Source organism: Dendrobates tinctorius, unplaced genomic scaffold (assembly GCF_039654945.1).
Source record: "Dendrobates tinctorius isolate UK_male_01 unplaced genomic scaffold, ASM3965494v1 ptg000155l, whole genome shotgun sequence".
In the NCBI taxonomy this organism is placed as follows: Eukaryota; Metazoa; Chordata; class Amphibia; order Anura; family Dendrobatidae; genus Dendrobates; species Dendrobates tinctorius.
In genome coordinates, this window is record NW_027361822.1 from 20,703,053 (window position 1) to 20,726,991 (window position 23,939).

A 23,939-nucleotide genomic window follows, 5' to 3' on the forward strand; every position below is an offset into this window, starting at 1 on the left:
AATCCACAAAAAAAGCAAGTCCCCACTCAGATCTGTCATCTGATAACAGAAATATAGGGGACTTCCACGTTACTGGTAGTACAAAAGCTAAATGGCTCCTCGCTCCCCAAAAGAAATTCAGCAAATTCTCCGCTAATGTCCCCTCCCTTCTGAGCCTCAGTGTGCCTAAACAACATTTAACGCCCACATGTTTGGCATTTCTATAGCGATGAGAGCCCACCTAATTTACAGGTGCGTATCTCCAGATCTCCAGAAGCACGAGCTGGGCATAATGTACTGGTGACTGCAACGTACTGGTTACTACAATGGCAGTTTGCAATTTTTACTCAGCAACATCCATTGCTGCTTGTTTCTGGAAAACAGCCATGGAGTCAAAATCGTCACTACATCTGTAGATAAATTCCCAAAGGGGTATAATTTGCAAAATGAGATCACTTGAGGGGGGATTCTGCTTTTCTAGCACTTAGGGGCTCTTTATATGGAATCCACAAACTAGTCTAGGAAAATCTGTGCTCCAGGAGGCAAATAGCGCTCCATCCCTCCTGAGTCACTCTGTAAGGCAAAGGAGTACTGTACATCCACATATGGGGTATTTCTTCATTCATAAAAAATTGTGGGACAAATTCTGGTGCCATTTTTACCCATTTCACAGTGTGAAAATTTAAAACTTGGGGCTAACACACAATCTTGGTGGTAAAAATGTAAATTATTTTTTCTTCACTGCCCAATGGTATAAAAGTCTGTGACACACCTGTGGTGTCAATATAATCACTGCACCCCTAGATGAATTCATTGAGAGATTTAATTGGTAAAATGGGGTCACTTACAGGGTGTTTTGCTGTTCTGGCACCTCATTTGCTGTTCTGGCACCTCATAGGCATTGTCAATGTAACATGGCACCCTGAAACAAGTGCAGCAAAATCTGCAGTGTAATATGGTGCTACTTCCCTTTTGAGCTTTGCACTGTGCCTCAAAAGTAATTTTCAACCACATATGGGGTATCAGTGAACTCAGGAGAAATTGCACAACAAACATTGGGGTCCATTTTCTCCTTTTGCACTTGTAAAAATGCAAAATATGGAGCTAAAAAAGATTTATTTGGGAAAAATGTTATTTCTTTATTTCCATGGATCTACAGTATAAACTTCTGTGAAGCACCTGTGGGTTCAAAGTGCTTAATACACATCTAGATAAGTTCCATGAGGGGTCTAGTTTCCAAAATGGTGTCACTTGTAGGGGGTTTCCACTTTTTAGGAATATCAGGAGATCTTCAAACACAACATGGCGTCCGCTAATTATTCAATCAAATTTTGCATTCCAAAAGTCAAATGGCACTCCTTCCCTTCCAAGCCCTGCCATGGGCCCAAAAAGTAGTATTCCCCCACATATGGGGTATTGTTGTACTCAGGAGAAATTGCACAACAAATTGTATGGAGCAATTTCTTCTGTTATCCTTATGAAAATGCAAAATATGGAGCTAAAAAAGGTTATTTGGGAAAAATTAGATTTTTTTATTTCCACGGCTCTACGCTATTAACTTCTGTGAAGCACCTGTGGGTTCAAGGTGCTCAATACACATCATGATAAGTTCCATAAGGGTTCTAATTTCCAAAATGGTGTCACTTATGGGTGGTTTCCACTGTTCAGGGGCTCTTCAAACGCGATATGGCGTCCGCTAATTATTCCATCAAATTTTGCATTCCAAAAGTCAAATGGCACTCCTTCCCTTCAAGCCTTGCCGTGCACCCAAACAGTTGTTTTCCTCCACATATTGGGTATCGGTGTACTCAGGAGAAATTGCACAGCAAATTGTATGGCGCAATTTCTCCTTTTACCCTTATGTAAATGCAAAATTTGGAGCTAAAAAGAATTATTTGTGGAAAATGTATTTTTTTTATTTCCACGACTCTGCGCTATAAACTTCTGTGAGGCACCTGTGGGTTCAAGGTGCTCAATACACATCTAGATAAGTTCCCTAAGGGGTCTAGTTTCCAAAATGGGGTCACTTGTGGGGGGTTTCCACTGTTTAGGCACATCAGGGTCTCTTCAAAGGCGACATGGCAACTAATCTAATTATTCCAGCTTATTTTACATTAAAAAAGTCAAATGGCGCTCCTTCCATTCCAAGCCCTGCCGTGCGCACAAACAGTAGTATTCCCCCACATGTGGGGTATCGGTGTACTCAGGAGAAATTGCAAAACAAATTGTATGGAGCTGTTTCTCCTGTTACCCTTATGAAAATGCAAAATATTGAGCTAAAAACTATATATTTGGGAAAAATGTGATTTTTTTTTTTTATTTCCACGGCTCTACGCTGTAAACTTCTGTGAAGCACCTGTGTGTTCAAGGTGCTCAATACACATCCATAAGGGTCAAAAATATCCATGAGATGAAAGCGAATAGGCACTTACCGCCCCATACAAAATGATCCTTTATTGTAGAAACATGCAAACCACAGCAGGCAGATAAAACAGTGGAACACGTGTAAGATGACGATCGTTTCGCGCTACATTGCGCTTCTACAGGTCATCATGGATATTTTGATAGAAGGGTTATAGATTGATAACAAGGGAATTCCTAGAATAACTGGAAAATTTAGAGTTCAGTTAAGATGAAAATTAACCTCTTCATGATGATTCAGCTCAATACAGATTTCAAGTTCAAATGTGATCCATCCACATTTTCCATATTGATTGATATGGAATTAGTCCTACTTGCAATGTTATTATCAAGTGTTAATTGTAAGTCCATGAAATTCCCTTCGGCTCCAAAATCTAACATGGCAAAGCATTATACTTTTTGGCTCTGAATTCTGACCTGTATGGGAATGACAAAATGAGAAGATGGAGATTGCCCTTATCCTGCATTATAGACGAGATGGTCTGCACAACTGGATCTAGCCATTCAGAAATGACCAAATTGCTTGTAATTTTGACATTTGTGAAGGCTATAGTGCTTTTATTAGGACAATTAATGGTAAAATGTCCAGAGCCCCCACAATAGAGGCTTACATTTTCTGTACGTCGCCTCTCATTCTCTACCCTTGCAAGTTACAGAGGCAGCTTCTAGATTTGCGCAACCCCGGACCGAAATGCATGGTGCTGCCTGTTCAGTTCAGTTCAATGCCGGATCTATTTTCAGATGCAACCTTCTCCGTTTACCTGTGACAGGAATAAGGTTCTGTTCATCATTACTCTCCTGACTGATTAGGCTCTTACATGGGCCTCACCTTATAGAGTCATTACCAAGTGATCGATTTCAAGTGTTTATTTCTGTCAGTGTTCATGATTATGGCATAAAGCCCATGAAAAGCCAAACGCCATTATCTCAGTAAATTAGAATAATTAACAAAAACACCTGCAAAGGCTTCCTAAACATTTAAAAAGGTCCCTTTGTCTTTTTCCGTAGGCTCCACAATCATGGGGAAGACTGCTGACTTGCCAGATGTCCAGAAAGTAGTCATTGACACACTCCACAAGGAAGGTAAGCGACAGAAGATCATTGCTAAAGAACCTGTCTGTTCACAGAGTGCTGTATCCAAGCATATTAATGGAAAGTTGAGTGGAAGGAAAAAGTGTGGTAGAAAAAGGTGCACAAGCAACCGGGATAACTGCAGCCTTGAAAGGATTGTTAACAAAAGGCCATTCAAAAATTTGGGGGAGATTCACAAGGAGTGGACTGCTGCTGGAGTCATTGCTTCAAGAGCCACCACATATAGACGTATCCAGGACATGGGCTACAAGTGTCACATTCCTTGTGTCAAGCCACTCATGACCAATAGACAATGCCAGAAGCGTCTTACCTGGGCCAAGGAGAAAAAGAACTGGACTGTTGCTCAGTGGTCCAAGGTGTTGTTTTCAGATGAAAGTAAATTTTGCATTTCATTTGAAAGTCAAGGTCCCAGAGTCTGGAGGAAGAGTGGAGAGGCCACAATCCAAGCTGCTTGAGGTCTAGTGTGAAGGCTTGTGCTGAACTGGTGCCATTCCAGCAGGAGGACCATGTGGGTAATGTTGATTTTTAATTCTGATTTTGTTTTACGTCACTTATCCCTTATTATCATGCGTGCAGTTTTATACATTCACACTTATTTATCTTCTGAGTTTCTCGCCCTCTAGTCTCTCCTGTATTATCAATACTTGTCTTTTACATTTTGTTATAATAAATACCCTTTTATAATATCATCTTGGCTGTAACGAATGGAAGCGGAGGCAGAGATGGTGAAGTTCACATTCGTTTTTTATTTTTAAAGTGGAACCTCGGGACCACGGTCCGGGGGGGCTCCTAAGGGGGCGTGACTAGTGAGCTCCAGGTACCCGTAGTAAAGCCCCTCGAACAGGGCCAGAATGGATTACCCGGCGGACACAGGTGCTACCTCCAGTTAGACCCCGAACATGTGGCAGCTGTCCCAGCAGGACCAAAAGGGATAACAGTTAGTTACAGCAGTGTCCGTAATGATACGGGTCCTGGATCCAGGTAGTTGTTAAGGAGTCGGTTCCAGTAACCTTCACACAGTCCTTGGACTTGGATGGCTGTTGGCAGAACGGGATGGTTTAGGCCCAGATGGTTGCAGATATAACCAGGAAGCACAGGATACTGATACTCTGTGGAGACAGATAGCATTAGACAATGCACAGAGACTGCAGACGCAGCGCAGACAGGTTAGCATGAGAACCGGATGTAGCAATGATTGATACTCGTTGCTACGGCGCTCTCCCTCTGGAGGAGAGGATAGAAATAGCAGCCTGTGCGCTACCATTGGATAATTGCATTTTTTGAAAAATGCACGACGTCCCTTTAAGAAGGCAGGAGAGCAGGCAGGTGGGCCCTAATACAGTAGCTCTAGTTACAGATCTGCAGACAGGATGCCAGGAGGTGGAGTCCGGAGGGAGGCCTGCATGCGGAGCAGCAGCATGGGACCCAGAGACGGCCGGCTGCCGCCTAGGGACAGCGTGCGTGGCTGGAGGTGAGTGCCCAGAACGGGGGGCAGCGGCAGACCTGGGTGCAGCGCCAGGACGGGGACCGGGTGTAACATTGACTACATACACACTTTTTTGTAGATTTTTCTTGAGCCATTCGGCGTTTTTAACCACTTCATTATTTATTTTGCTTGCTTGTGGCGACTGGTTGCTTCTCATATATATATGTACATTTTACCAATTTCTGTGATTATTTTTTATTTTTCAGTTATCATTATTTTTTTTTGTGACATAATTAATAGCTGCTCTGTTCAGACTCTCATTGTTAGTATGTTCAGTTTTTATTTCAATGGCGCCAACATATTCCATAGCACTTTACGTACAAACAATATCAGATATTGCAAAATAACACATAATTCAACAGATACCAATAGGAGTGATGGGCCTGCTGGCAAGCCACAACTTCATGAAGAAATGGGGTAAATGTAAACCTAAGTTTAGCCAGCAGTGGAAGTAAAGGTAGGTACAGTCATGGCCAAAAGTATTGACACCCCTGCAATTCTGTCAGATAATATTCAGTTTCTTCCTGAAAATGATTGCAAACACAAATTCTTTGGTATTATTATCTTCATTTAATTTGTCTTAAATGAAAAAACACAAAAGAGAATGAAGCAAAAAGCAAAACATTGATCATTTTACACAAAACTCCAAAAATGGGCCAGACAAAAGTATTGGCACCCTCAGCCTAATACTTGGTTGCACAACCTTTAGCCAAAATAACTGCGACCAACCGCTTCCAGTAACCATCAATGAGTTTCTTACAATGCTCTGCTGGAATTTTAGACCATTCTTCTTTGGCAAACTACTCCAGGTCCCCGATATTTGAAGGGTGCCTTCTCCAAACTGCCATTTTTAGATTTCTCCACAGGGGTTCTATGAGATTCAGGTCTGGACTCATTGCTGGCCACCTTAGAAGTCTCCAGTGCTTTCTCTCAAACCATTTTCTAGTGCTTTTTGAAGTGTGTTTTGGGTTATTGTCCTGCTGGAAGATCCATGACCTCTGAGGGAGACCCAGCTTTCTCACACTGGGCCCTAAATTATGCTGCAAAATTTGTTGGTAGTCTTCTGACTTCATAATGCCATGCACACGGTCAAGCAGTCCAGTGCCAGAGGCAGCAAAGCAACCCCAAAACATCAGGGAACCTCCGCCATGTTTGACTGTAGGGACCGTGTACTTTTCTTTGAATGCCTCTTTTTTCTCCTGTAAACTCTATGTTGATGCTTTTGCCCTAAAAGCTCTACTTTTGTCTCATCTGACCAGAGAACATTCTTCCAAAATGTTTTAGGCTTTTTCAGGTAAGTTTTGGCAAACTCCAGCCTGGCTTTTTTATGTCTCGGGGTAAGAAGTGGAGTCTTCCTGGGTCTCCTACCATACAGTCACTTTTCATTCAGACGCCGACGGATTGCACGGGTTGACACCGTTGTACCCTCGGACTGCAGGGCAGCTTGAACTTGTTTGGATGTTAGTGGAGGTTCTTTATCCAACATCCGCACAATCTTGCGTTGAAATCTCTTGTCAGTTTTTCTTTTCCGGCCACATCTAGGGAGGTTAGCCACAGTGCCATGGTCTTTAAACTTCTTGATGACACTGCACACGGTAGACACAGGAACATTCAGGTCTTTGGAGATGGACTTGTAGCCTTGAGATTGCTCATGCTTCCTCACAATTTGGTATCTCAAGTCCTCAGACAGTTCTTTGGTCTTCTTTCTTTTCTCCATGCTCAATGTGGTACACACAAGGACACAGGACAGAGGTTGAGTCAACATTAATCCATGTCAACTGGCTGCAAGTGTGATTTAGTTATTGCCAACACCTGTTAGGTGCCACAGGTAAGTTACAGGTGCTGTTAATTACACAAATTAGAGAAGTATCACATGATTTTTCGAACAGTGCCAATACTTTTGTCCACCCTCTTTGTTATGTTTGGTGTGGAATTATATCCAATTTGGCTTTAGGACAATTCTTTTTGTGTTTTTTCATTTAAGACAAATTAATTGAAGATAATAATACCAAAGAATTTGTGTTTGCAATCATTTTCAGGAAGAAACTGAGTATTATCTGACAGAATTGCAGGGGTGTCAATACTTTTGGCCATGACCGTATATGTAACATAGTAACATAGTAACATAGTTATTAAGGTTGAAGGGAGACTTTAAGTCCATCTAGTTCAACCCATATCCTATCCTAACTTGCCCTAACATGTTGATCCAGAGGAAGGCAAAAAAAACCCATGTGGCAAACAGTAAGCTTCACATTGGGGAAAAAAATTCCTTCCCGACTCCACATACGGCAATCAGACTAGCTCCCTGGATCAACGCAATATTAAGGAAACTAGTGTATATACCCTGTAATATTATACTTTTCAAGAAAGGCATCCAGTCCCCTCTTAAATTTTAGTAGGGAATCACTCATTACAACATCATATGGCAGAGAGTTCCATAGTCTCACTGCTCTTACAGTAAAGAATCCGCATCTGTGAGTATGCTTAAACCTTCTTTCCTCCAGACGTAGAGGATGCCCCCTTGTCCCCGTCACAGGTCTAAGAGTAAAAAGATCATTAGAAAGGACTTGGTATTGTCCCCGCTTATATTTATACATTGTAATAAGATCACCCCTAAGCCTTCGATTCTCCAAACTAAATAACCCCAAGTGTAATAACCTGTCTTGGTATTGCAGACCCCCTAGTTCCCTAATAACCTTGGTCGCTCTTCTCTGCACCCGCTCCAGTTCAGCTATGCCTTTCTTATACACCGGAGACCAGAACTGTACACAGTATTCTAAGTGTGGTCGCACTAGTGACTTATATAGAGGTAAAATTATGTTCTCCTCATGAGCATCTATGCCTCTTTTAATGCATCCCATTATTTTATTTGCCTTTGCAGCAGCTGCCTGACACTGGCCACTAAATGTGAGTTTGTCGTCCACCCATACACCCAGGTCTTTTTCAGTGAGTTTTGCCCAGTGTTTTACAATTAAACACATAATTATACATCTTGTTCATTCTGCCCAAGTGCATGACCTTACATTTATCCCCATTAAAGCTCATTTGCCATTTATCAGCCCAAGCTTCTAGTTTACATAAATCCTCCTGTAATATAAAATTGTCCTCCTCTGTATTGATTACTCTGCAGAGTTTAGTGTCATCTGCAAATATTGAAATTCTACTCTCTATGCCCCCTACAAGGTCATTAATAAATATGTTAAAAAGAAGCGGGCCCAAAACTGACCCCTGTGGTACCCCACTGCTAACCGTGACCCAGTCTGAGTGTGCTCCATTAAATAACCACCCTTTGTTTCCTATCCCTGAGCCAGCTCTTAACCCACCTACACATATTTTCCCCTATCCCCATTGTTCTCATTTTATGTATCAACCTTTTGTGTGGCACCGTATCAAAAGCTTTTGAAAAGTCCATGTACACCACGTCCACTGCATTCCCTTGGTCCAGTCCGGAACTTACCTCTTCATAAAAGCTTATCAGATTAGTCTGACAGGAACGGTCCCTTGTAAACCCATGTTGATATTGGGTCACAAGGTTATTCTTCTCCAGATACTCCAGTATAGTATCTCTTAGAAAACCCTCCGGGATTTTACCCACAGTTGAGGTTAAACTTACTGGCCTATAATTTCCAAGTTCGGTTTTTGTCCCCTTTTTGAATATTGGCACCACATTTGCTATACGCCAGTCCTGTGGTACAGACCCTGTTATTATGGAATCTTTAAAGATTAAAAATAATGGTCTATCTATGACTGTGCTTAATTCCTGCAGTACTCGGGGATGTATCCCATCCGGGCCCGGGGATTTGTCAATTTTAGTGATTTTTAGACGCCGCCGTACTTCCTGCTGGGTTAAGCAGGTGACATTTAACGGAGAATTTTTATCCCTGATCATGTTATCCGTCATGGGGTTTTCTTGTGTAAATACTGATGAAAAAAAGTCATTTAGCATATTGGCTTTTTCCTCATCCTCATCCACCATTTGACCCACACTATTTTTAAGGGGGCCAACACTATCATTTTTTAGTTTCTTACTATTTATGTAGTTAAAGAATATTTTGGGATTATTTTTACTTTCTCTGGCAATGAGTCTCTCTGTCTCAATCTTTGCTGTCTTGATTTGCTTTTTACAGAATTTATTTAAGCTTCTGTATTTATTTAATGCCTCATCACTACCTACTTGCTTTAATTCTTTAAATGCTTTATTTTTATCTCTTATTGCACCCCTTACAGCTCTATTTAGCCATATTGGTTTCCTCCTATTTATCGCATGTTTATTCCCATACGGTATATACTGTGCACAGGTCCTATTCAGGATGCTAATAAACGTCTCCCATTTTCTTTGTGTATTTTTATGTCTCAGGATATCGTCCCAGTTAATTGCACCAAGATCATCTCTCATCCGTTGGAAATTTGCCTTCCTGAAGTTTAGTGTCCTTGTAACCCCTCTACTACACATCTTATTAAAGGATACATGAAAACTTATTAATTTGTGATCACTAGTGTTGAGCATTCCGATACTGCAAGTATCGGGTATCGGCCGATACTTGCTGTATCGGAATTCCGATACAGACTTCCGATATTTTTTCAATATCGGAAGTCGGCATCGGAATCGGAAGTTCAAAGTTGATTGACAGCCTGACGTCATCATGATGCGCGGTGTGTGCGCATCATGATGCGCCGTCATTTCGGTCCTTCCGGGGGTCTCTGCCGGCCTGCCGGGGGGCTGTGTGGACTGCCCGGGGTCTGTACCGGCCTGCCGGGGGGCTGTGCCGGCCTGCCGGGGGGCTGTGTGGACTGCCCGGGGTCTGTACCGGCCTGCCGGGGGGCTGTGCCGGCCTGCCGGTGGTCTGTGCACCCTGTGGGGGTCTGTACCGGCCTGCCGGGGGGCTGTGCCGGCCTGCCGGGGGGCTGTGCTGATGTCCGGGGGTCTGTGCAAGCATCGTCCGATGGGACTATAAGTCCCATCTGGCGATGCCTGCTACCATGACAGTGATTGACACATTAGCCAATGATGGGACAGTAGTAGTCCCATCATCCGGCTAATGTGTTAAATGTTAAAAAAAAAAAAAAAATACTACATACATACTACATACATACTACATGCATGCTACATACATACTACATGCTACATACATACTACATATATACTACATACATACTACATGCATGCTACATACATACTACATGCATGCTACATACATAACATATATACTACATGCATGCTACATACATACTACATGCTACATACATACTACATACATACTACATGCATGCTACATACATACTACATGCTACATACATACTACATATATACTACATGCATGCTACATACATACTACATGCTACATACATACTACATACATACTACATACATACTACATGCATGCTACATACATACTACATGCATGCTACATACATACTACATATATACTACATGCATGCTACATACATACTGCATGCTACATACATACTGCATACATACCACATATATACTACATACATACTACATGCATGCTACATACATACTACATACATACTACATACATACTACATGCATGCTACATACATAACACATATATACTACATGCATGCTACATACATACTACATGCTACATACATACCACATACATACTACATACATACTACATGCATGCTACATACATACTACATGCTACATACATACTACATATATACTACATGCATGCTACATACATACTACATACATACTACATGCATGCTACATACATAACACATATATACTACATGCATGCTACATACATACTACATGCTACATACATACTACATATATACTACATGCATGCTACATACATACTACATGCTACATATATACTACATGCTACATACATACTACATGCATGCTACATACATACTACATACATACTACATGCATGCTACATACATACTACATGCTACATACATACCACATACATACTACATATATACTACATGCATGCTACATACATACTGCATGCTACATGCATGCTACATACATGCTACATACATACTACATGCTACATACATACCACATATATACTACATACATACTACATACAATACATTCATACAATACATACATAGACATACAGTACATATAACATAGAGTAACATACTTACCAATACTTGTCACATTGTTCCCCGAAGCCATTGTCTTTTACGGAATAAATATTAACATAACAAACCACAAAAATACTCACCCACGATCCGAAGCAGTCCACGAGTGTGTCCCACGACGATCTTGGGTAGAGAACTGCAGCATCAGCTGATGCCGCCGTTCTCTACGGGCTGCAGGAATCCAATGACGGAAGGTAGGTATCCTTCCGCACTGTATTCCTCCGCCACTTAAAAAAAAAAAAGTCCCTAGTCTCACTTTATGCCATTGCTGTGGGACTTGTAGTCCCATCGGACGATGCCTGCACAGACCCCCGAAGCCTGCACAGCCCCCCGGCAGGCCGGCACAGCCCCCCAGCAGGCCGGCACAGCCCACCGGAGCCTGCACAGACCACCGGCAGGCCGGCACAGCCCCCCGGCAGGCCGGCACAGCCCACCGGAGCCTGCACAGCCCCCCCGGCAGGCCGGCACAGCCCCCCGGCAGGCCGGCACAGACCACCGGAGCCTGCACAGACCCCCTGGCAGGCCGGCACAGCCCCCCGAAAGGCCCGTACAGACCCCAGAGAGGCTGTACAAGGCAAAAACAGGGTTTTTCTTATTCCGATACCGGAAGTCCCATAGACTTGAATGGGACTTCCGGTATCGGAATCGGCGATACCGATACTTTTTTTTAAGATCGGCCGATCCATTCCGATCCGATACTTTGAAGTATCGGACGGTATCGCTCAACTCTAGTGATCACTATTACCCAAGTGACCCTCAACCCTTATATTTGATATGCGGTCTGGCCTGTTGGTTAGTATTAGGTCCAGCAGTGCCCCCCCTCTTGTTGGGTCCTGAACCAGTTGTGAAAGGTAATTGTCTCTCATAGTAGTCAAAAACCTATTACCTTTGCTGGAACTGCAGGTTTCGGTTCCCCAATGTATTTCAGGGTAGTTGAAGTCCCCCATAATAATGACTTCTCCTTGAGTCGCAGCTTCATCTATTTGCTTGATGAGGATATTCTCTGTTGCTTCCATTATTTTTGGAGACTTATAACAAACCCCTATCAGTAATTTATTATTTTTCCCCCTCCCCTTATCTCTACCCACAGGGACTCTACATTTTCATTAGATTCAAATATATTATCATGCAGGATGGGTTTTAAGGATGATTTTGCATATAAACACACACCTCCCCCTCGCTTATTTGTACGCTCATTTCTGAACAGACTATAGCCCTTTAAATTAACCGCCCAGTCATGGCTCTCGTCCAGCCATGTCTCAGATATCCCCACCATGTCATAATTATGTTCCAACAACATTAACTCCAATTCCTCCATTTTGTTGGCGAGGCTTCTGGCATTAGTATACATGCACTTTATATATCTCTCTGTACCTCTATTCTTTCTTAAATTATTAACTGTTCTAACCCCACCCCCACCCCCAATGTCATTATTTGTGCCCAGGTCTCTATCTGCACTGTCTTCCCCTCCTATAGAAGGAATACCCCCCCCCCCGTCCCTAATTTAAACACTCCTCCAACCTTCTAGCCATTTTCTCCCCCAGCACAGCTGCACCCTCCCCATTGAGGTGCAGCCCGTCCCTAGCGTAGAACCTGTAGCCAACTGAGAAGTCGGCCCTGTTCTGCAGGAACCCAAACCCCTCCTTCCTACACCAATTCCTGAGCCACTTATTAACCTCCCTAATATCCCGTTGCCTGTCTGGTGTGGCACGTGGTACAGGAAGTATTTCCGAAAATACCACCTTGGAGGTCCTTGCTTTAAGCTTACAGCCTAATTCCCTGAAATCATCTTTAAGGACCTTCCACCTACCTCTAACTTTGTCATTTGTGCCAATGTGCACCATGACCGCTGGGTCCTCACCAGCCCCTCCCAGTAATCTGTCAACCCGATCAGCGATGTGTCGGACTCGAGCGCCAGGTAGGCAGCACACCGTTCGACGATCCCTATCTTTGTGACAGATTGCCCTATCTGTTCCCCTAATAATTTAGTCTCCCACTACCAGAACCTGTCTGGCCTGCCCTGCTCTCCTATTTCCCCCCTTACTGGAGCAGACACTCCTCCGGCTTTCAGAGGACATGCCTTGCTGCAGCAGTGCTACTCCTGCACTAACACTCCCCTCATCTGCCAACTTAGCAAACTTATTGGGGTGTGCCAGATCAGGACTAGCCTCCCTGGTGCTCTTCCCTCTACCCCGCCTTCTAACTGTCACCCAGCTAGCTGCTTCATTGTCCTGCAGCTCCAACCTAGCATCCCCCCCCTCATCTATCCCATTGAGCGTCTGCTCAGTGAGCAGAAGACTCCTTTCCATATTGTCTATGGATCTCAGTGTTGCCAGCTGCACATTTAGATCCAGTATTTGGGCTTCCAAATGCACAATGTGCTCACATCTCGCACAGCAGTATGCACCCTCGACCGGCTGTTCAAGGATTTCATACATGCGGCAAGACGTACACTGGATGGCATTGGCAATAGTGGAGCACATCCTAATGGGGATTGCACCAGACAATAAGATAAGCAAAAAAAAAAAAAGTATTAATATAATATAACAGCAATTCAGTAATACCTCCCTTGGAAACTCCCTGAATCCAAAGTCACTGAATCTCAAGTCACACACTTACCACAGTTCGCACTTACACTCAGGTCACACTCAGCTCGTTCACACTCGCTCAGGCAGAAGATTTAAAAGAGTTTTTTTTTTTTTTCCCCTTTTACCAGCACACCACCTAGCTGCTCAATGCACTTCCAAAAGCAGTTGAGCCCCAACCAGCTGCCCCTTATAAACCCTTAATTACTGTATGAACTCCCACCCTTAATTAACACCTTGTGAATATAGTTACACCTCAAGATTTAAATGCAATATAGTTAACCCTTAAAAACACAGATAGTAAAATAAGAGTTTAACCCTGTAGAGAGAAAAAATAGGTTAAACAAGCCCCCAAGCCCCCCCCAAATTGAACAGGTAGAAAGCACTCAGCAACCTACAATTCAGCAACTCACACAGGTATTTGTTATAGGTTTTCCAAATACCTCTTCACTGAATCTCAAGTCACACACTTACCACAGTTCGCACTTACGCTCAGGTCACACTCAGCTCGTTCACACTCGCTCAGGCAGAAGATTTAAAAGAGTTTTTTTTTTCCCCCTTTTACCAGCACACCACCTTGCTGCTCAATGCACTTCCAAAAGGAGTAATAGTGACCTCTTGGAGTGCGGACAGTCAAAAAAGGCCCCTGTGCAAGAACAATATATGGGCCCTTTGCAGCCCAAGATCTCCTAAAAATGCAAAATTGCACCTTCTTTGGAATTATAAATAGCCCCCTTACCTCTTGGGCCCCTGTTCAGCTGCACAGGTTGCAGCAATGATATGTCCACCCCCGACCTCTAGTGGCCAACACACATAACCTGATTAGACATAGCATTAGATTATACATAGAAATTGGATACTTGTGAGAGATCTGTGGGAAGGGGACAAAACCTTTCCCACAGATCTCTCGTGGACAGGGACCGCCATCACGGCATTACTGCCCTTATTGCTGCATTGGGCCCTGCTCACTGGTTCCTAGGGTATGATGCTCCGGACCACTGCAACAGGCAGGACACATCTCGGCACAGGGTGCCTTCTTGATACTGCAGAGTTCCTCCGCATCTTTTGTGACACGTGGGAGATTGCGTGTAAGTGATGACATCATCATATGCGCGCAGGCATGTACGCGATGATGTCATCACGTAAGCTCCGACATGTATGTGTGCCACTATTAGGCTATGTGCCCACGTTGCAGAAATGCTGTGGAATTGTCCGCAGCATTTCCACAACTCCCCGCCACGGGTAAAACGCATGCGTTTTCCCGCAAAACACAAGTGGATCACCCCCAGGGCTGCGGGTTTTACTCGGTACCAGGCCGGTGTCTTAAAGGGATGTGTTGCGGTGGCAGTGACCCAGTCTGTGACCCTGAGTGTGCATGTAAAATAAGAGGATTGATGTTGAATAGAGTTTGTGTAGATAAGTTTGTGACGCCACCTGTGGTATCTGGTCAGAGGTGACCAGCGCTGCAGTACAGATCCTCTGGGACAGATAGTGGGATGCAGCAGAGATGTAATAGCTCTCCACAGGCAGAGCTGTAGTCCGAGGGCAGTTGTAGTGGATGTTGAGGTAGATGATGTAGTGTGTAGGCAAGGGATGTAGCAGTGCTGAAGGGTTGACGCAGAAAGAAGGCAGACAAAGCTGAATGCAGTTCCAAAGCTTTACTCACTGTTTTCCTGATGCATACAGGTGCCTGCTTCAGTGCCGGGTCCTCCAGGTAAGGGGCTCAATCAACTCCTAGGCAAGTGGAGTACACCCTTCCAGCTCTCCCTCAAGCAGTTACTTAGAACTCCACTCGCATGACAGGCAGCTGTAGCCTACTTCAGGGACCGCTTACAATCAGGTCCTGGCTCACACATATTGCTACTATGTCATCGAGTCTTAATTGGGAATCAAGCATTTACAGCTTCTATTCCTCCGGTTTCTGCTGTAGGACCACTAGTATCCACACAACCTTGATCCCGGTGCCCGGCCTTTGGCGCTTAAACTTGGGAAAGGGCTCTGCTCTAGCCCCAGTCCCCAGCTCTCCTCCACTCTTCCTTCCATTCATGGGAACTCTCCTTCCACTCCTTTCTGTCCCAGCAGCTCCAGCTACCCAGGAGCTGCTGCATACACATCCTCTCTGTGCTTCTCCATTTGGGGAACCCCTTCATTCTCTCACTTCCTATCAGTTCTCCCGCTTTCCTAAACTAAGCTCCACCCACCTCCCAGCACCCTCATGAACCAAGCTGGGGTCATATAAGGTGCCCTGCTGTTCTAAGGTTTCTGTGCTGGGTGAGGTGTAAAGTGTGGTCAGGTGCCTCCATCTTACCTGGGTAGTGGGGTACTACACCTCAGGAGGAGGTGCAGTTCCTCTGTGGCGACTGAACCCTCAGGGGCGCCACATACCCCTGTTAAACACAGCATGTCCGCGGGCTGAAACAAGTAAGAAAACAAGATGTTACTGGAACATACAAATTTTTGATGATGCATCATATCAGATAAACAATATTAAATACAACTTCCCATTATGGGAGGCACTTATGACTTGAACGTTACATAAGAACATTATCTACAGTTGTGGCCAAAAGTATTGACACCCCTGCAATTCTGTCAGATAATACTCAGTTTCTTCCTGAAAATGATTGCAAACACAAATTCTTTGGTATTATTATCTTCATTTAATTTGTCTTAAATGAAAAAACACAAAAGAGAATGAAGCAAAAAGCAAAACATTGATCATTTCACACAAAACTCCAAAAATGGGCCAGACAAAAGTATTGGCACCCTCAGCCTAATACTTGGTTGCACAACCTTTAGCCAAAATAACTGCGACCAACAGCTTCCGGTAACCATCAATGAGTTTCTTACAATGCTCTGCTGGAATTTTAGACCATTCTTCTTTGGCAAACTGCTCCAGGTCCCTGATATTTGAAGGGTGCCTTCTCCAAACTGCCATTTTTAGATTTCTCCACAGGTGTTCTATGGGATTCAGGTCTGGACTAATTGCTGGCCACCTTAGAAGTCTCCAGTGCTTTTTCTCAAACCATTTTCTAGTGCTTTTTGAAGTGTGTTTTGGGTCATTGTCCTGCTGGAAGACCCATGACCTCTGAGGGAGGCCCAGCTTTCTCACACTGGGCCCTACATTATGCTGCAAAATTTGTTGGTAGTCTTCAGACTTCATAATGCCATGCACACGGTCAAGCAGTCCAGTGCCAGAGGCAGCAAAGCAACCCCAAAACATCAGGGAACCTCCGCCATGCTTGACTGTAGGGACCGTGTTTTTTTCTTTGAATGCCTCTTTTTTCTCCTGTAAACTCTATGTTGATGCCTTTGCCCAAAAAGCTCTACTTTTGTCTCATCTGACCAGAGAACATTCTTCCAAAACATTTTAGGCTTTTTCAGGTAAGTTTTGGCAAACTCCAGCCTGGCTTTTTTATGTCTCGGGGTAAGAAGTGGGGTCTTCCTGGGTCTCCTACCATACAGTCCCTTTTCATTCAGACGCCGACGGATAGTACGGATTGACACTGTTGTACCCTCGGACTGCAAAGTAGCTTGAACTTGTTTGGATGTTAGTCGAGGTTCTTTATCCAACATCCGCACAATCTTGCGTTGAAATCTCTTGTCAATTTTTATTTTCCGTCCACATCTAGGGAGTTTAGCCACAGTGCCATGGGCTTTAAACTTCTTGATGACACTGCGCACGGTAGACACAGGAACATTCAGGTCTTTGGAGATGGACTTGTAGCCTTGAGATTGCTCATGCTTCCTCACAATTTGGTTTCTCAAGTCCTCAGACAGTTCTTTGGTCTTCTTTCTTTTCTCCATGCTCAATGTGGTACACAAGGACACAGGACAGAGGTTGAGTCAACTTTAATCCATGTCAACTGGCTGCAAGTGTGATTTAGTTATTGCCAACACCTGTTAGGTGCCACAGGTAAGTTACAAGTGCTGTTAATTACACAAATTAGAGAAGCATCACATGATTTTTCGAACAGTGCCAATACTTTTGTCCACCCTCTTTTTTTTTTTTTTTGTAAATTCTTTATTTTCAAAATTTAAACATCACCATTAAACACAACACCAATTCTCAGATACATCTGGCGAAGTATTAATTAGGGGTTGGTTTAGGGCGAGGAGGGAGGAAAAAATAAGGGAAAAGCAGGTAGGGGAGAGAAGGGAAAAGGAAGGGGAGAGGAGAAAGGGTACATAATCATAAACAGTGTCAACAACATTAACAAAATGTGGCTGGCGGCATGAGCACAAGCATTTAATAGGTGCACTTCTGAAAATAACATAACACATGAGGGCTTTCTAATTAGAACAGTGAAGCCAGGAACACTAGTACAGAAGCTATCGGATCAAGGCAGACTTTAGAGACACTAAATTTCTCTTAAGGAGGATTGTCCTCTAAATATCTAGTCCACGGGGCCCAAGTCAGCACATAAGATCTATGATTAAAAATCTCCCAGCTAGACAGCTCCTCCAAGCGAGAGATTTGATTTATTTTAACGTGCCATTCTCCCAACGTGGGGGGGGGCTACATCTTTCCAATGAGCAACTATTAGCTGTCTCGCCGCGCTCAACATCAATGGGAGAAGGCCATGTTTTTTTGGTAAAAAATCCTTCGACGGACATGAAAGAAGAGCTTCCGTAGCTTTAAGATTAACCTTTATTAGTTGTAATTTTTTGAGAACTAATTCAACTCCATCCCAAAAATTTCTCAATCTAGGACAGTCCCAGAATATATGTGAGTGGTGTCCTCCAGAATTGAGGCATCGCCAGCAAGCGTCATTATCCGCTAGACCCATCTGAAATAGCTTAGCTGGAGTTAAATGCCACCTAGTTAATATTTTATAAGAGTTCTCCTGCAGGAGTACACACCTGGAAAAGCCCCGAGCATTTGACAGCATTTTAGATATTTGGTCCTCTGTAAACATGGTATTGAGTTCCATTTCCCAAGAGTATATAAACGAGGGTTTGAAATGCATATTCGGAGAGATAAGGTGTGAATAAATGCGAGATAAAATTTTTAGCCGTGGAGGTGGAAGTTTAATCATAATATCCCACCAGGACCAATTGGATTTAGATGGAAATCTCTGTCCAAACTGTAAAAGTGTACGTCTAATGTGTTGTTTTTGAAGAAAATTTGTTGGTTGAGTCAATGCACCTGGTGGCCAAACCCCTCCTTGCAGGATTCTGTTACCATAAAAGCCATTCAACGTTTCTCTAGGAAGGTTAGACCATAAATTATATGGGTCTTGAAACTCTAACTCCAACAGATAGGGTATTGAGCCGATCGGTGTCAACGTCGAGGGAAAAGTGTCCACCGGGAGCTCTCCCATCACCAATCTTTTAATACGCAATGTAGTTGAAGTTACCTCGTCCAACCTAAGAGTGATTGGCGGTTTAGCTTTAGTCCAGAGATACAGTAAACCCCTCAGGCCCAATAGAGCCAAGTCAGCACTATCCCCCTCCCCACTCTCAGCACAGGACACCACCTTTAACCATCTACTGAGATGAATAGCCTTATAGTATAAAAGGGGGTCCGGGACCCCTAATCCTCCAGAAGTGATAGGGTAAGAAAGAAACTTATATGGCAACCTAGCTGTTTTTGATTTCCAAATAAATTTTCCAATTTAGGATTTTAACGCTCCAAAAAAGGTCAGGGGTATCTGAATCGGAACCATGTTCATGGTATACAGTATAATAGGCATTATATACTCCTTGAACACATTAATGCGACCCATCCAAGATAAAGGGGTAGGTTATATTTTTGCATCAGGTTTTTGACCTTTTGGATTAAAGGAATGAAGTTACTTTGAAATAAGTTGGCGGGATCTCTAGTTATTGTTATTCCCAAATATCTAATAGAGTTAGTAGCCCAAGAGAATGGAGTCTGCGTGCGAATGGTGGAGATCTGAGAGTGGGGGAGAACAACGCTTAACACTTCAGATTTTGTTAAATTAATTTTGAAATTAGAGAGGAGGCCAAATTGATGAAAAACTTGAAGGATGATTGGGAATGCCTGGGACGGGTTGGAAATAAGGAAAAGCAGATCATCTGCGAAAGCTAAAGTTTTGAATGACCTCCGACCCACCGACAACCCCTCTATGCGTTGGTCTTGTCTGATGCTTTGTATCAAAGTTTCTATAACTAAAATGAACAAGGATGGCGACAAAGGGCATCCCTGCCTAGTCCCGTTATTAATCCCAAAACTGTTTGACAGGGTGCCGTTGATCCTGACCCTGGCCGTCGGTTGAGAATAAAGTGAGAGAACTGCTGTTATATATTGAGGGGGAAAGCCAAACTTGATCATTACTTGTTCCATGAACCTCCATCTCACTCTGTCAAAAGCCTTCTCGGCGTCCGTCGACAGGAGCACTAAAGGAACATCTCGGGTCTTAGCAAACATTATGGAATGAATGGCTTTAGTAGAGTTATCCTTCCCTTCCCTGCCTCTCACAAAGCCCGCTTGATCAGCATGAATTAGTTTGGGTAAGAAATTGCTTATTCTGCCCGCTAATATTTTATCCCACATTTTAATGTCTGCATTAAGCAGTGATATTGGTCTGTAGCTAGCGCACAAATTGGGGTCTCTACCATCTTTCGGGAGGACTGTAATGTAAGCCTCTAAGGATTGTTTAGGGGGGAGTTGGCCCTCTAAATAGGAATTAAACAAGGCCACCAGTTGAGGTAATAATGGTTTTATAAACTTTTTGTAATAAATAATGGGGAGACCATCTGGGCCCGGTGCCTTTCCATTCGGAATGGTAGAAAGAGTATCTAGAATTTCTTGGGGAGTAACTGGGGCGGTCAGCAGGGATTGGCCCTCAAAAGTTATTTTAGGGAGATTTAGTGGGGTCAGGAATTCTTTGATTTTTACTAAAGCTATGGCTGGCTCTTGCATACTATCTGGTATATTTAAATTGTATAAACTTTCATAAAAGGTTCTAAACTCCCTGGCAATATCTGCGGTCTCGAAAATTGAAGAGCCATCTAAAGCCCTGAGTTGTCTAATAAACGTCTTGTCTTGTTTCCTAAGTAGGGATGTCATAAGCTTACTACTTTTATTGCCATGAAGATAGAACCTCTGTTTACTTCTCATATAAGTTTTGGCCGATTGGATATTTAGAAGGTTTTTTAGTGAATTTCTCAGATCTGTCAGTTCAGATAATATCTTGTTTACTTGAGATCTCATGCAGTCTCTCAAAGGAATTGATTTGATGCAGGATAGACACAACCTGTTTTGTTCTTTCTTTTTTGAGATAGGAGCCTAAGGCTATAAGTTCCCCTCTTATTACTGCTTTATGTGACTCCCATACCATGGACAAGGGCGGGCCCGAGTGTAAATTAGTTTGGAAAAAGAAATCAAGAGTGCTCGTCAGTTTTGCAATGTGGGAATCCGAGTCCAGCAATGTCTCATTTAGTGACCATGACCCAGCTGGCCGTGGTAGAGTTGTTATGTCTATGTCGAGAAAAATGGGAGCGTGGTCTGAGAGAGAGATGATATCTATATTCGCACTTTTAACGAATGGGAGATCAGCTGTTCGTGTCAATAGGTAATCAATTCTATGATAGCTATTATTCGGATGGGAATAAAAAGTATAATCTCTGCCCGAAGGAAAAAGTGTTCTCCAGGGATCTATCAAATGCAATTTTTGTAAAGAAAGGTGTAATTTTCGCAGCGCCCTTTGAGAAAGAGCCGACCTGCCCGTCGAAGTGTCTAAAGCTGGGTTCAAAGATACATTAAAATCCCCTCCCACCAACAACAAACCCTCTGTAAAGAGTTCTAGAGTATTCATTGTTTTGCACAGCCAACCTATCTGATTCCTATTTGGGGCATATAAGTTACACAGGGTGATCTTAGTGTTAGCCAAAAAACCCTTAATTATAATGTATCTGCCTTCTGAATCTGATAGACAATCACTCAAGACAAAAGGAACATTTTTTTTTATAGCAATGCTCACTCCACTAGACGCCGAACCGCCCGCACTGTGATACCAGGTCGGGTAACGAGATCTAGACATATCTGGGACTCTCCCTTTTTTAAAATGTGTCTCCTGCAGGAAAACTATACTAGACTTCTTTGAATACAAAAGATTCATTACCTGGCTTCTCTTATACGGGGAACGTAAGCCCTTTACATTATACGAGGCCACTGTCATAGTGGCGAGGTTCACCTTATCACCCATAGCTCAATAAGAGAAGCAAAAAAAAAAAAGATATATACGTGTCCTCTGCCATCAAACCACAAAAATTAAAAAAGTACAAAGAAATGAAAAAAAAAAGAAAAAACCTAAAAATTACTAAGATAAAACAGCAGATATATAACAAGAACCAACTACCTGTCTGTAGCAGAGGCAGGGGGACAAACATACCTCCCATAACAGAACAGGAGATAACATTTCCGACACACGAGTGGCACATGGTAACTTATACGGCAATTAAATGATATCAGTAACACATAAGCAAGTATCAATCCTAGCAAGCTAAAGTGATTTAGAACATATCAGAGTGAAGTGAAGTTTCCAACTCCAGGGGTAATAAAATGCAACCGGAAGAAACACAAGAAAGCTCAGGGGGGTATCTCTTTCCCCCGTTCCAGATTTCCCTCTTTTAGGAGTCGAGCGTTTCTTTCCTGAGGCCCAGTCACCCTGTCTTCCAGCATAAGCATAGACAGAGGGAGGCATGCGATGATCCATGTCCAAAGGTAGCTAGGAAGGAATATCAATAGGGGCAATATTGAAGGTGTCCCATATTTTGGCTAAATCTTCAGGGATCCGAACCATTATTTGCTTGCCGTCGCCATGTATAGATATACCAAACGGAAATAGCCATTTATATAAAATTTTACGTGAACGTAGCACCTCCAGGAGGGGCCTTAGGACTCTTCGTTTTGCAAGGGTCGACGGCGCAACGTCCTGATAAAGATGAATAACAGATCCCTCATAAGAAAGATTTTTAACGTCTCTTGAGGCAGACAAAATAGTATTGGTATCCAAATAGCTCAACAAACCGCAGATCACATCTCTCGGGGGTTCAGAAGGCTTCGGCTTGGGTCTAAGCGATCTATGTACCCTCTCTATTACAATTTGGTCGCATTTTTCTTGTGGGATTAAAAGGGCAAAGATCTCTTTCGTGGATTTTTCTAATATTTCTGTAGAAACACTTTCCGGCAAACCTTTTATCCGTATATTCCTCCTGCGGCTCCGATTTCCCTGGTCTTCCAAGGCCAGAAAAGAGTTGTTAAGCTGTGTTCTGTGGTAGTCCAGATGCTCTCTCATGGCATTGGAGTGGCTAATGATAGAGGACTGAGATGATTCCAAAGACTCCACTCTATTACCAATATGTAGCAAATCTGCTCTCATGCCAGATATCTCATTAACTAATGGTTTTATAGCTTGAGCTAATAATTTTTTAAAAACTGATCTAGAAAGTTTCCCAGAGTCCGATTGAGTAGCATCGCTGCCTGAAGCATCATCGCTGGAATCCGAGTCCTCGACGTGTTCCTCCTCAGCAACCTCCGTAGGAGGCTTTTTAGGAGTGGGCCTAGTCGATGCAGATTTATTTCTCAGGAATTTATCCATTTCACCCTGCTTGCCTCTATATGCCTCAGTAGCCAAAGGTTTTGCACGCTCTTTATTGGATTTGACCATTCTGCTTAATTGAAGCGTGTACTTGATTCACCACTCGTGCATCAGGAAAAGTCTAGTAATGCATTTTCCTATGTGTAAATAACCCCATGCAGCTTGGAAGGTGAGGAGCCAACATATGTAGGTATCTGTGAGGATCTGTGGGGGTCCGTAGGGACAGGGCAATGCCAACTCCCTACTGCGGTGCCCTAGAAATAATACAATGTCCCCCTCATTTGTGGCTCAAAGATCTGCAGACAGCAGCACTCCCAGGAGGAAAGAACGATATCCCCTGACCCAAAAGCGCCTCAGTTCCCAGGTAGATGCCTCACCCAGTGAGACAAATGGGCTGTCAGAGTTAATGGTCACCTCTACTTGCAGCAGTATTCCCCGCAGGCCCCACAGGCAGCTCACCGGGAGCACCCAGCGCCGCGGCCCCTTCTCACCGTCTTCTGCTCTGACGGGCGAGACCGCTCCTTATTCCACGGCCCCACACCTCTATCGAGGACCTCCTGCGATCCGGTGTCCAGGCCTTATCCGCCGGCACACCGAGTTCTGGAATCCGTCGGCACGACCCACCAGATAAGCACTGCAGGGAGATGTAAAGATGGCACCCGTCTCCTGTTGGCGCCCCGG

At 43.5% G+C, this 23,939-nt stretch overlaps 1 long non-coding RNA gene across 1 annotated transcript in view; it reads left to right on the top strand.

The window, feature by feature from the left end:
- The window catches only part of LOC141051151 (uncharacterized), a 108,986-nt gene that overhangs the window by 6,259 nt on the left and 78,788 nt on the right, over positions 1 to 23,939 (top strand). Inside the window, exon 3 of the long non-coding RNA XR_012220587.1 lies at positions 3,409 to 4,004. This is a non-coding gene — a long non-coding RNA (uncharacterized lncRNA). The remainder of the gene's footprint in view (positions 1 to 3,408; positions 4,005 to 23,939) is intronic.